The sequence below is a fragment of the Amblyraja radiata genome, chromosome 30 (assembly GCF_010909765.2).
Source record: "Amblyraja radiata isolate CabotCenter1 chromosome 30, sAmbRad1.1.pri, whole genome shotgun sequence".
Lineage (NCBI taxonomy): Eukaryota > Metazoa > Chordata > Chondrichthyes > Rajiformes > Rajidae > Amblyraja > Amblyraja radiata.
This window is the reverse complement of record NC_045985.1, coordinates 19,401,859-19,412,707: the sequence shown is the minus strand read 5'-3', so window position 1 is coordinate 19,412,707 and position 10,849 is coordinate 19,401,859. Positions and strand designations below refer to the sequence as shown.

The 10,849-nt window shown below is 46.4% G+C and overlaps 1 long non-coding RNA gene across 1 annotated transcript; it reads left to right on the top strand.

Moving 5' to 3' along the window:
- Positions 1 to 6,247: 6,247 nt before the first annotated feature.
- Positions 6,248 to 9,372, top strand: LOC116990169. The gene is made up of 3 exons (XR_004416452.1): positions 6,248 to 6,266; positions 6,364 to 6,482; positions 9,259 to 9,372. It is a non-coding gene; the product is annotated as an uncharacterized LOC116990169 (long non-coding RNA).
- Positions 9,373 to 10,849: the final 1,477 nt, after the last annotated feature.

Below are 10,849 nucleotides of genomic sequence, written 5' to 3'. Positions count from 1 at the left end.
CTCAGATCCTGGCTGACATGATCATGATTCCGATCTAGTGTCTCCAAATAAATGGTTTATTTTCTCCGGTGCCATATTACTGCCTTACTCCCATTAACACACACCATTCCATGGCAGGACTGGCTGCATCTTTATCGGGCAGAGTAGTTGTACTTATCACATTGAGCATTGTCATAATTTCCATGATGTTCAAGCCAGATCCTCTCTTAGTCTGACATGAACATCTGGTCACAAGCTGGCAACATGATGTCTGTGGAGACAAAGATAATATGGTTCCCCTCTTGCTGACCTACAGGGAGCAAGAGGAACCAGGGGGTGTTTGAAGTGGCAATGTAGGATCATTGGCGAATAGGATAGAAGAAAATTCCAAGGCTTGTCACACAGATATTAAACGCAAGAGGGTAACAATGAATTTTGCTCGCCCAATTATAGGAAGGATGTCAACAAAATAGAGAGAGTACAGAGGAGATTTACTAGAATGTTGCCTGGGTTTCAGCAACTAAGTTACAGAGAAAGGTTGAATAAGTTAGGTCTTTATTCTCTGGAGCGCAGAAGGTTAAGGGGGGACTTGATAGAGGTCTTTAAAATGATGGGAGGGATAGACAGAGTTGACGTGGACAAGCTTTTCCCATTGAGAGTAGGGAAGATTCAAACAAGAGGACATGACTTCAGAATTAAGGGACAGAAGTTTAGGGGTAACATGAGGGGGAACTTCTTTACTCAGAGAGTGGTAGCTGTGTGGAATGAGCTTCCAGTGGAAGTAGTGGAGGCAGGTTCGATTTTATCATTTAAAAATAAATTGGATAGGTATATGGATGGGAAAGGAATGGAGGGTTATGGTCTGAGTGCAGGTAGATGGGACTAGGGGAAAATAATTGTTCGGCACGGACTTGTAGGGCCGAGATGGCCTGTTTCCGTGCTGTAATTGTTATATGGTTATTATATGGTTATAGGGCGACCCTTGCTGGACAAATGATGTAATTCACGACTGGAACCAGAGGACGTTGAATCGCCCCATAAGTCCAGTATTAAATATCAGGCCCGTACGAAGCTTTTCAAAAAGGGGGGTGGCATGACAGGATTACAAAAAACTTAATGTGGAATAGTGTGCGTGCTGCGCACATCATGAGCGCGAAGCATGAAGTCCCTCGATGCCAGGGTCCAGGGCCCGCTTAAGGGCCCTGGAAGCTCTGGGGTTTTAGATGCTCTCTGATCCATTCTGAGCCTTGTTTTGGAGCATTTTTGCACCAAATTTATGACCAATATTTCAGAAATTAACAGGAATCTGAGGTAGCTTTTTCACACAAAGGGTGCTGGGTGTATGTAACGAGCTGCCAGAGGAGGTAGTTAAGGCTGGGACTATCCTAATGTTTAAGAGACATTTGGACACGTACATGGATAGGACAGATTTAGATCGATATGGGCCAAACGCGTGTGAGTGGGACTAGTTTAGATGGGACATGTCGGTCGGTGTGGGCAAGTTGGGCTGAAGGGCCTGTTTCCACACTGCATCATTCTATGACTAAAAAGTGAAGAAGAAAAATGCATGTAGATAAGTAGAGCAGATTTGAAAGAGGAGTGAAATGTAAAGGCAGAGAGAGGTTTATGGGTGGAAAGGAACATAGGAAAGGAGGGGGGAGAGTGGGTTTGGACAGATGCGTGAAGGGAAAATAGTCACAAAGTGCTGGAGTAACTCAGTGGGTCAGGCAGCATCTGCAGAGAATATGAATAGGCGACGTTTCACAGAGTGCTGGAGTAACTCAGCGAGTCAGGCAGTATCTGTGGAGAACATGGATAGGTGACATGTCACAGAGTGCTGGAGTAACTCAGTGAGTCAGGCAGCATCACTGGAGAACATGGATAGGTGATATGTCACAGAGTGCTGGAGTAACTCAGTGGGTCAGGCAGCATCTCTGGAGAAAAGCTATAGATTATAGTTCGGGTCAAGACCGTTCTTCAGTAATATTCATGATGTGGCATGCATAAACATTCCTGAATGTTACCCAAACCATTGTGAGATACTTTGTTACGGTGCTTGCCCTCTCCTATAACGTCTCTGCTGCCTTGGGTGATGCAGGACAGGACACGAGCTTTGGGACACGGTGTGAAGCTGTTGCCGTCTGTCCCAGCCTGGTAAAAACCTGGATGGTGTGGATTTGGAGAGGATGTTTCCACTAGTGGGAGAGTCTAGGGCCAGTGGCCACAGCCTAAGAATTAAAAGACATTCCTTTAGGAAGGAGATGAGCAGGAATTTCTTAAGTCAGAGGGTGGTGAACTGTGGAATTCATTGCCACAGATAGCTGTGGAGGTCAAGTCAATGGACATTTTTCAGGAGGAGATTGATAGATTCTTGATTGATACGGGTGTCAGAGGTAATGGGGAGAAGGCAGGAGAATGGGTTTGAGAGGGAAAGATAGAGTCATAGAGTGATACAGTGTGGAAACAGACCCTTCGGCCCAGCATGTCCCATCTGCACTAGTTCCACCTGCCCACGTTTGATTCATATCCCTCCGAACCTGTCCTATCCATGTACCTGTATAACTGTTTCTTAAATGTTGCGATAGTCCCTGCCTCAACTACCTCCTCTGGCAGCTTGTTCCATACACCTACCACCCTTTGTGTGAAAAACATACCCCACAGATTCCTATTAAATCTTTTGCCCTTCTCCTCTGCTCCTCGATTCACTTACTCTGGGCAAAAGACTCAACCATATCTATTCAAATCATGATTTTATACACCTCTATAAGATCATCCCTCATCCTCCTGTGCTCCATGAAATAGAGTCCCAGCCTACTCAACCTCTCCCTATAGCTCTGGCCCATCTAGTCCTGGCAACATCCTCATAAATCTTCACTGTACCCTTTCCAGTTTGATGACATCTTTCCTATAACATGGTGCCCAGAACTGAATACAATACTCTGAATGCGGCCTCACCACCTTCTTATGCAACTGCAACATGACCTCCCAACCTCCATACTCAGCCTGACCCGCTGAGTTACTCCAGCACTCTGTGAAACGTCACAGAACAGGGCAAGATTAGCAAGTTTGCTGATGATACAGAAGTGAGTGGTTTTGCAGATAGTGAAGATGGTTGTGAAAGATTGCAGCAGGATCTGGATCAATTAGCCAGGTGGGCAGAGGAACGGTTGATGGTTGCATGGTTCCTTGAAGGTCGTGTCGCAGGTATATCAGGTGGTCAAAAAGTATTTTGGCACTTTGGCCTTCATCAGTCAGAGTATTGAGTATAGAAGTTGGGAGGTCATGTTGCAGTTGTATAAGACGTTGGTGAGACCGCATTTAGAATATTGTGTTCAGTTCTGGGCACCATGTTAAAGGAAATATGTCAAACTGAAAAGAGTACAGAGATCCCCATCCTGGATCAGTCCAACCAGGGTTGTGTCATCCGCAAACTTGAGAAGCTTGACAGAGGTGTCTGTGGAAGTGCAGTCATTTGGTGTGAAGTGGTGATTGGAGTGGGGTGGGTGTAGAAGGGCCCAGTCTTTGCAGACTGAGGTCAGGCTGTGAGTGGGTGTGAAGTGTTGGTTGGGGTGGGAAAGCGTCCACTCTTTTCATACTGGAGTTTTGCCTTAAGTAGGTGCGAAGTGGTGAATGGGAAGCGCGTCGGATTCCTTCCACGTCCCCAATACACGCTGGTTCAATGGCCAATCGGTGACTGTTATAATCCCTGGGAAAGTGGATGATGGACGGATAAATGGGTATTAATGAGCACGTGAAAAGGAACAGGCAGCAGGGAATTGTATTGGGGGTAGAGGATTGATGAGTTATAACATTACCCTCACGACATTTCAATACACAATAGGTGCAGGAGTAGGCCCTTGGAGCCAGCACCGCCATTCAATGTGATCATAGCTGATCATCCACAATCAGTACCCCGTTCCTGCCTTCTCCCCATATCCCCTGACTCCGCTATTTTTAAGAGCACTATCTAGCTCTCTTGAAATCATCCAGAGAACCGGCCTCCACCGCCCTCTGAGGCAGAGAATTCCACAGACTCACCACTCTCTCTGAGAAAAAGTGTTTCCTCGTCTCCGTTCTAAATGGCTTGCTCCTTATTCTTAAACTGTGTGGCCCCTGGTTCTGGAAGTATCAGAAGCATTTAGACAAATAATTGCATTGCCAAAGCAAATAAAAAATGCCCGGGACAAATGTCACTGTTAAAGTCGTGATGAAATACAACCAGTGACATCATATATTGTTCTTCACCTTTTATTTCACAGGAACAATCACACAACCTTCAGTCACAGATCACATCCCAGTTTGCTGAACTGCACCAGATTCTCACTGAGAAAGAGCAGCGCACACTGGCAGATATCCGGGAGCAAGAGAAGAAGATTCTAAATACAATGGAGACAAATCTTGGAGAGATTCAAGAGAATTTAAAATCTATTCAGGAGGAACTTTTAAAGTTGCAGCAACAGATGGATCAAAAAGACAGTGTGGTGTTTCTGAAGGTGAGGGGTTACACTACAGTTTGGTGAAGTGAAAGTGCACAGTCACAAAATGGTGGGTGACATTTCCGAATAAATGCTGATTTACCAGTAATTCAGAACTAGGTAAATGTTTAATCTGTTTCAGCTGTTGTTGTTCACAAACTAATAGGCCTCCCGCATAATCTATGGGATCTCAGGAATACCTGGCCGGAATGTAGAGAGGTGTTTGTATTCTGTAGCGTTTAGAACAACGACGGGTGATCCTATATCTGATCCCAAGGACCACGAATGGACAGAGGGCAGTAAATCTCTCGGATTCTCCAACCAAGAGACTCTGAGAGGTTTAACATGTTAAACGTATTTAAACCAGAGGAGGATACATTTTTGAAAATTTGGGGATTGTAATTGGGGCAAAGAGGAGGAGTTGAGTCCTGGGCTAGATCAGCCATGACCACATTGTGGGGATTAACATTGAAATCTAGAACGTGGCGCACACATCAGATTGATCATCTATATCCGGTTCCCATCAGCAGTGGGTGGTCACCTTGGGGGAATTTGCTCTGTTTGTTTTGTCCACCTTGTTTCACCATAGAATGACATCCCATTCTACATCAGACAGGCCATTTGGCCCATCCTATCCAGTCATGTTTTCTGCTCCACTCATCATCCCTCCCATCTACTCTCCACACCCGGTAACAATACCCCAAATCCCAGGAGCCCTAATGTGTTTATCCCGCTTGCACTTAAATTTATCTCTGCTGTTGGTTTCAGTCCCTTCAATGCAAGTGAGGCCATAGAAACAAAGGAACATAGACAATAGGTACAGGAGGAGGCCATTCAGCCCTTCGAGCCATCACCGCCATTCATTGTGATCATGGCTGATTGCCCCAATCAATAACCCGTGCCTGCCTTCTCCCGATATCCCTTGATTCCACTAGCCTCTAGAGCTCTATCTAACTCTCTCTTAAATCCATCCAGCGACTTGGCCTCCACTGCCCTCTGTGGTGGGGAATTCTACAAATTCACAACTCTCTGGGTGAAAACGTTTTTTCATACCTCAGTCTTAAATGGCTTCCCCTTTATTCTAAGACTGTGGCCCCGGGTTCTGGACTCGCCCAACATTGGGAACATTTTTCCTGCATCTAGCTTGTCCAGTCCTTTTATAATTTTATATGTTTCTATAAGATGCCCCTTCATCCTTCCAAACTCCTGTGAATACAAGCCTAGTCTTTTCAATCTTTCCTCATATGACAATCGCGCCATCCCAGGGATCAAACTCGTGAACCTACGCTGCACTGCCTCAATCACAAGGATGTCCTTCCTCAAATTAGGAGACCAAAACTGTACACAATACTCCAGATGTGGTCTCACAGTCCATGTTCTCATGACTGCATTTCTTTCAGTATTTATTGAAGACCACGTTACATTTCAGCTTTATTTATTGGTCTCCCCTTCGATTTGAGATATTATTTCATCCCCACACATTTAAATCCACCGATATTCCCTCTCATCATTCCTGACATCTTCTCCAGATGAAATCCCACGACCTGCCCAGTCTTTTCATTAAGTTCCATCCTCTCAGTTATGACGTCATTCTCATGAACATTCCTTGTGCTTTCCCCCATCGTTCTACATCTCTGCGGCAATATCCGCTTTCTGTCTGCATGACAGTGGTGATAAGAGTTGGGAAATGGGAATTATCAGAGGGTTGTAGAAATTTGGTGAAATTCCCGCTGTCGGGATGAGGACGGTCCATCTCAATCAATTGAGATTTGTGTTTTATTTCTTTCAGGAGGAAGCTGGTCGCAAGCGAAGGTAGGACATTGTCTTGATGGAAACATTGTAAGTTTTTGTGGAACAACTCAAAACATTTCTAATGCTCAGTTTATAACCAGCTGTTAAATATTTGCAGGGTTCGTGATGAAGCAAAACCACTGTCGGTGGTAGATGAAGCCTTGCCGATTGAAAAGTTTCATTGCCCTGATTCGTTCAATACCACATTCAAAGAAATACCTGAGGACTTCAAGCGAGGTAGAGCTTATACATTTTCCATTACTCTTCTTTCTGATATCTTTAAGCCGTACCCCTGACACGTAACACCTTATAATTTCCCAGCCTAGCACAGCCCGGTTTGAACTTCCCCACAAAATCTGAAGGGAAATTGGAGATTTGATCTACCACTAAACTCATCAGCTGGGAAGCATCATAAAGTCAGAGGTTTAGACTCACCTGCCTTGGGTAAAATACTGTGGCTATTCACATTATCTGTGCACCTTATATAGATCTTATACACATCTATAAAATCCTAATCTGAGGAAAGGCATTCTTGCCATAGAGGGAGTACAGAGAAGGTTCACCAGACTGATTCCTGGGATGTCAGGACTTTCATATGAAGAAAGACTGGATAGACTCGGTTTGTACTCGCTAGAATTTAGAAGATTGAGGGGGGTTCTTATAGAAACTTACAAAATTCTTAAGGGGTTGGACAGGCTAGATGCAGGAAGATTGTTCCCGATGTTGGGGAAGTCCAGGACAAGGGGTCACAGTTTAAGGATAAGGGGGAAATCTTTTAGGACCGAGATGAGGAAAACATTTTTCACACAGAGAGTGGTGAATCTCTGAAATTCTCTGCCACAGAAGATAGTTGAGGCCAGTTCATTGGCTATATTTAAGAGGGAGTTAGATGTGGCCCTTGTGGCTAAAGGGATCAGGGGGTATGGAGAGAGGCAGGTACAGGATACTGAGTTGGATGATCAGCCATGATCATATTGAATGGCGGTGCAGGCTCGAAGGGCCGAATGGCCTACTCCTGCACCTATTTTCTATGTTTCTATCCTGATGGGATCCAAAGAAATATGTCCTTGCCTGTCCATCGTCTCCTTATAACCCGGTCCTTCAGACAATGAAATTATCATAAATCCTTTTGCACCCTCTCTAATTTGCTAACAACCTTATTGTATCAAATGCTGTAATTAATATCCTGACCTATGAAAGCATGAGTGACAAACACATTCTTCACCACCCTGCCTGTCACTGTTGCATCTTCCATGGCACTGTATACCTGCAGCCCGCAATCTCTCAGTTCTATAAAGTTCCCCGTTTACTGTGTATGTCCTGCCCTGGTTTGTCTCAGCAAAGTGCATCACCTCACCTTCACATGAATAAATCCCACCTGCCGTTCCTGAGCCCATTGGCCCAGTTCACAGGGATCCCATTTACTCTCAGATAACCTTCTTCACTCTCCACAATGTCACCAATTTTAGTTCCATCTGCAAACTGACTAACCGTGCAACCTACATACACACCCAATCGTGTATATAAATAAGGAACAACAGTGGACTCTGTCTCCAGTCTATCCACAATTTTTGAGTCCTCCACAGACTTACTAATCACACCTCCTGCATTCACATCCAAGCCATGAACATATAACATAAACAGCAAAGGTTGCAGCACCGATCTCTGCTGCACACCACCAGTCACAGACCTCCAAGCAGAAAAATCATCCTTCTACCGCTACCTTCTACCTCCAACCACCAAGCCAATTGTGGATCCATTTCACCAGCTCGCCTTGGATCCCACCTGCCTTCACTTTCTGGACCAGCCTTACATGCGCAACATTGTCAAGTCCCTCAGTGAAGTTCATATATTGGTTCACAATGAGATCAGTGTGTTCTTGGTTGTACACACCCATCAAATCCACCCGTGAATCCCCTCTTTCAGCGACGCCTACAACCACAAGTATCCACCCATTCTGTCCAACACCCGATCATTCAACCTCTGCTTCCTTCCATGGTCCAAACCACCCCTCTCCCTCTCTCTCACCCTCCATTGAAAGTAACAGGGGCAGGTCATCTGGCCCCTCATGTTTCCCCCCATTCACTATGATCATGGTGATTCCTCCCCACACCTCTATCTCCTCTTTAACAACCTCAAATTTCCATATTACCATTGGGGGTCCTTGTTCATCAGTCAATGAAAGTAAGCATGCAGGTACAGCAGGCAGTGAAGAAAGTGAATGGCATGTTGGCCTTTATAACAAGAGGAGTTGAGTATAGGAGCAAATAGGTCCTTCTGCAGTTGTACAGAGCCCTCGTGAGACCGCACCTGGAATATTGTGTGCAGTTTTGGTCCCCTAATTTGAGGAAGGACATTCTTGCTATTGAGGGAGTGCAGCGTAGGTTTACAAGGTTAATTCCCGGGATGGCGGGACTGTCATATGCTGAGAGAATGGAGCGGCTGGGCTTGTATATTATGGAGTTTAGAAGGATGAGAGGCGTTCTTATCGAAACATGTAAGATTATTAAGTGTTTGGACACACTAGAGGCAGGAAACATGTTCCCGATGTTGGGGGAGTCCAGAACCAGGGGCTGCAGTTTAAGAATAAGGGGTCGGCCATTTAGAACGGAGATGAGGAAACACTTTTTCTCACAGATAGTTGTGAGTCTGTGGAATTCTCTGCCTCAGTGGGTGGTGGAGGCCGATTCTCTGGATACTTTCAAGAGAGAGCTAGATAGGGCTCTTAAAGATAGCAGAGTCAGGGGATATGGGGAGAAGGCAGGAATGGGGTACTGAATGTGGATGATCAGCCATGATCACATTGAATGGCGGTGCTGGCCCGAATGGCCTACTGGCCTCTACTCCTGCACCTATTGTCTTTTGTCACCCGTCCTCCCCGTCCACCCTGCCCGCCTCGTGAAATTCCCCTCTCCATCCCGTTGTTGGGCAAGGGTTCAGTTGGCCGCCCGCCTGTGCCCGAGTCTCCACACCCACCCCAGGGGACTCTCTGATTCTCTCCTTCTCCCCCCAGTCTCCGTCACCCTGGATGTGGAAACAGCGCATGCGCGGCTCGAGGTGTCTGAGGATCGGAAGAGAGTGAGAGTGACCGAGACCTGGAGGAGTCTCCCTGACACCGGGAAGAGGTTTACAGTGTATGCGTGTGTGCTGGGATCGGAGGGATTCACATCGGGGAGACATTACTGGGAGGTGGAGGTGGCGGGGAGTCAGCGCTGGTGTCTGGGAGTCGCCGCAGAGTCTGTGGAGAGGAAGGGACTCACACTGACCCCGGAGACTGGAGTCTGGAGCATCAGGCGGTGGGATGACGAGTTTGATGCATTCACCTCCCCTCCATCCCCTCTCCCCGCCCGTCCCATCCCCGGGAGGCTGGGAGTTTATCTCAGTTACGAGTCCGGGACAGTTTCATTTTACGACGCGAACAGCAAGTCCCATCTCCACAGCTTCACTGGGAATAAATTCACGGGGAAACTTTATCCTTTCTTCTGGCTTCAGGATGAAAACTGGCTGAGAATCTGCTCCGGTTCCGCTCCGGGTGTGTAAAAGGGTCGGGTCCCGGGACCGGCGTCAGGAGCGGGGCTCAGGGGCTGTGGGGCAGAAACCCGGTGGACAACAGGTCGGCGCTGAACGAACGGCTCCCATTTAATCCCCAAATTCCGTGTCGTAAAACCCCAGTGAGCGCGGAAATAAAACCAGGGGGAATGTAAATGTGGGAAGAGTGAAATAAACAGCAACTGAAATCAGAGCTGTCTGTCTGTCGATCCGTTCATTTTAACGCGTTAACCGCGTCCGGCAACGGAACAGAAATTACTTTTGTGAAAATATAAAGATTGAAACAATCTCCCTTCCCGGTTCATCAGCAGCCGCGGGCGGCGGGTCCTGAGCTCCGGGCACCCCCGGGTTCTAAAGTCCGCCGACTCTACAAATTTAAAGTGTGTTTGCAGCATTTGCTCTCCACACAACAGATTCGTTTACTGTGGAACGGATCTTTGGAAGAATGGGTTCAAACCCAAGGAGGGAAGAAATTGGTGTAAACTTCGCATTGACAGCCAATGAGTGAATCCTTCGAGCTGCCCACGACTAACATCATTTAATGATTTCAAGGCGGTAATGCAACAGTCGGTGCAAGGTGGGACAGCGGTAGAGTTGCTGCCTCACAGCGCCAGAGACCCGGGTTCGGTCCCGACTACAGGTGCTGTCTGTACGGAGTTTGTACGTTCTCCCCGTGAACTGCGTGGTTTTTCTCCGAGATATTCATTTTTTCAACATATTATATTCAATTGTGCTGCAGCAAGTCATTGTTCTATCCGGGACATATGACAATAAAACACTCTTGACACTTGATGTACAGGTTTGTAGTTTAAGTGGCCTTGGTGTAAATGTAAATTGTCCCTCGTGTGTGTAGGATAGTGTTAATGTGCGGGGATCGCTGGTCGGCGCAGACTTGGTGGGCCGAAGGGCCTGTTTCTCATAATCATAATCATACTATATTAGCCATGTATGTTTTGCAACATACGATGAATTTGATTACCGTGCAGTCATACTAATAAAAAGCAACAGAACACACAAAACACATTTTAACATAAACATCCACCACAGTGACTCCT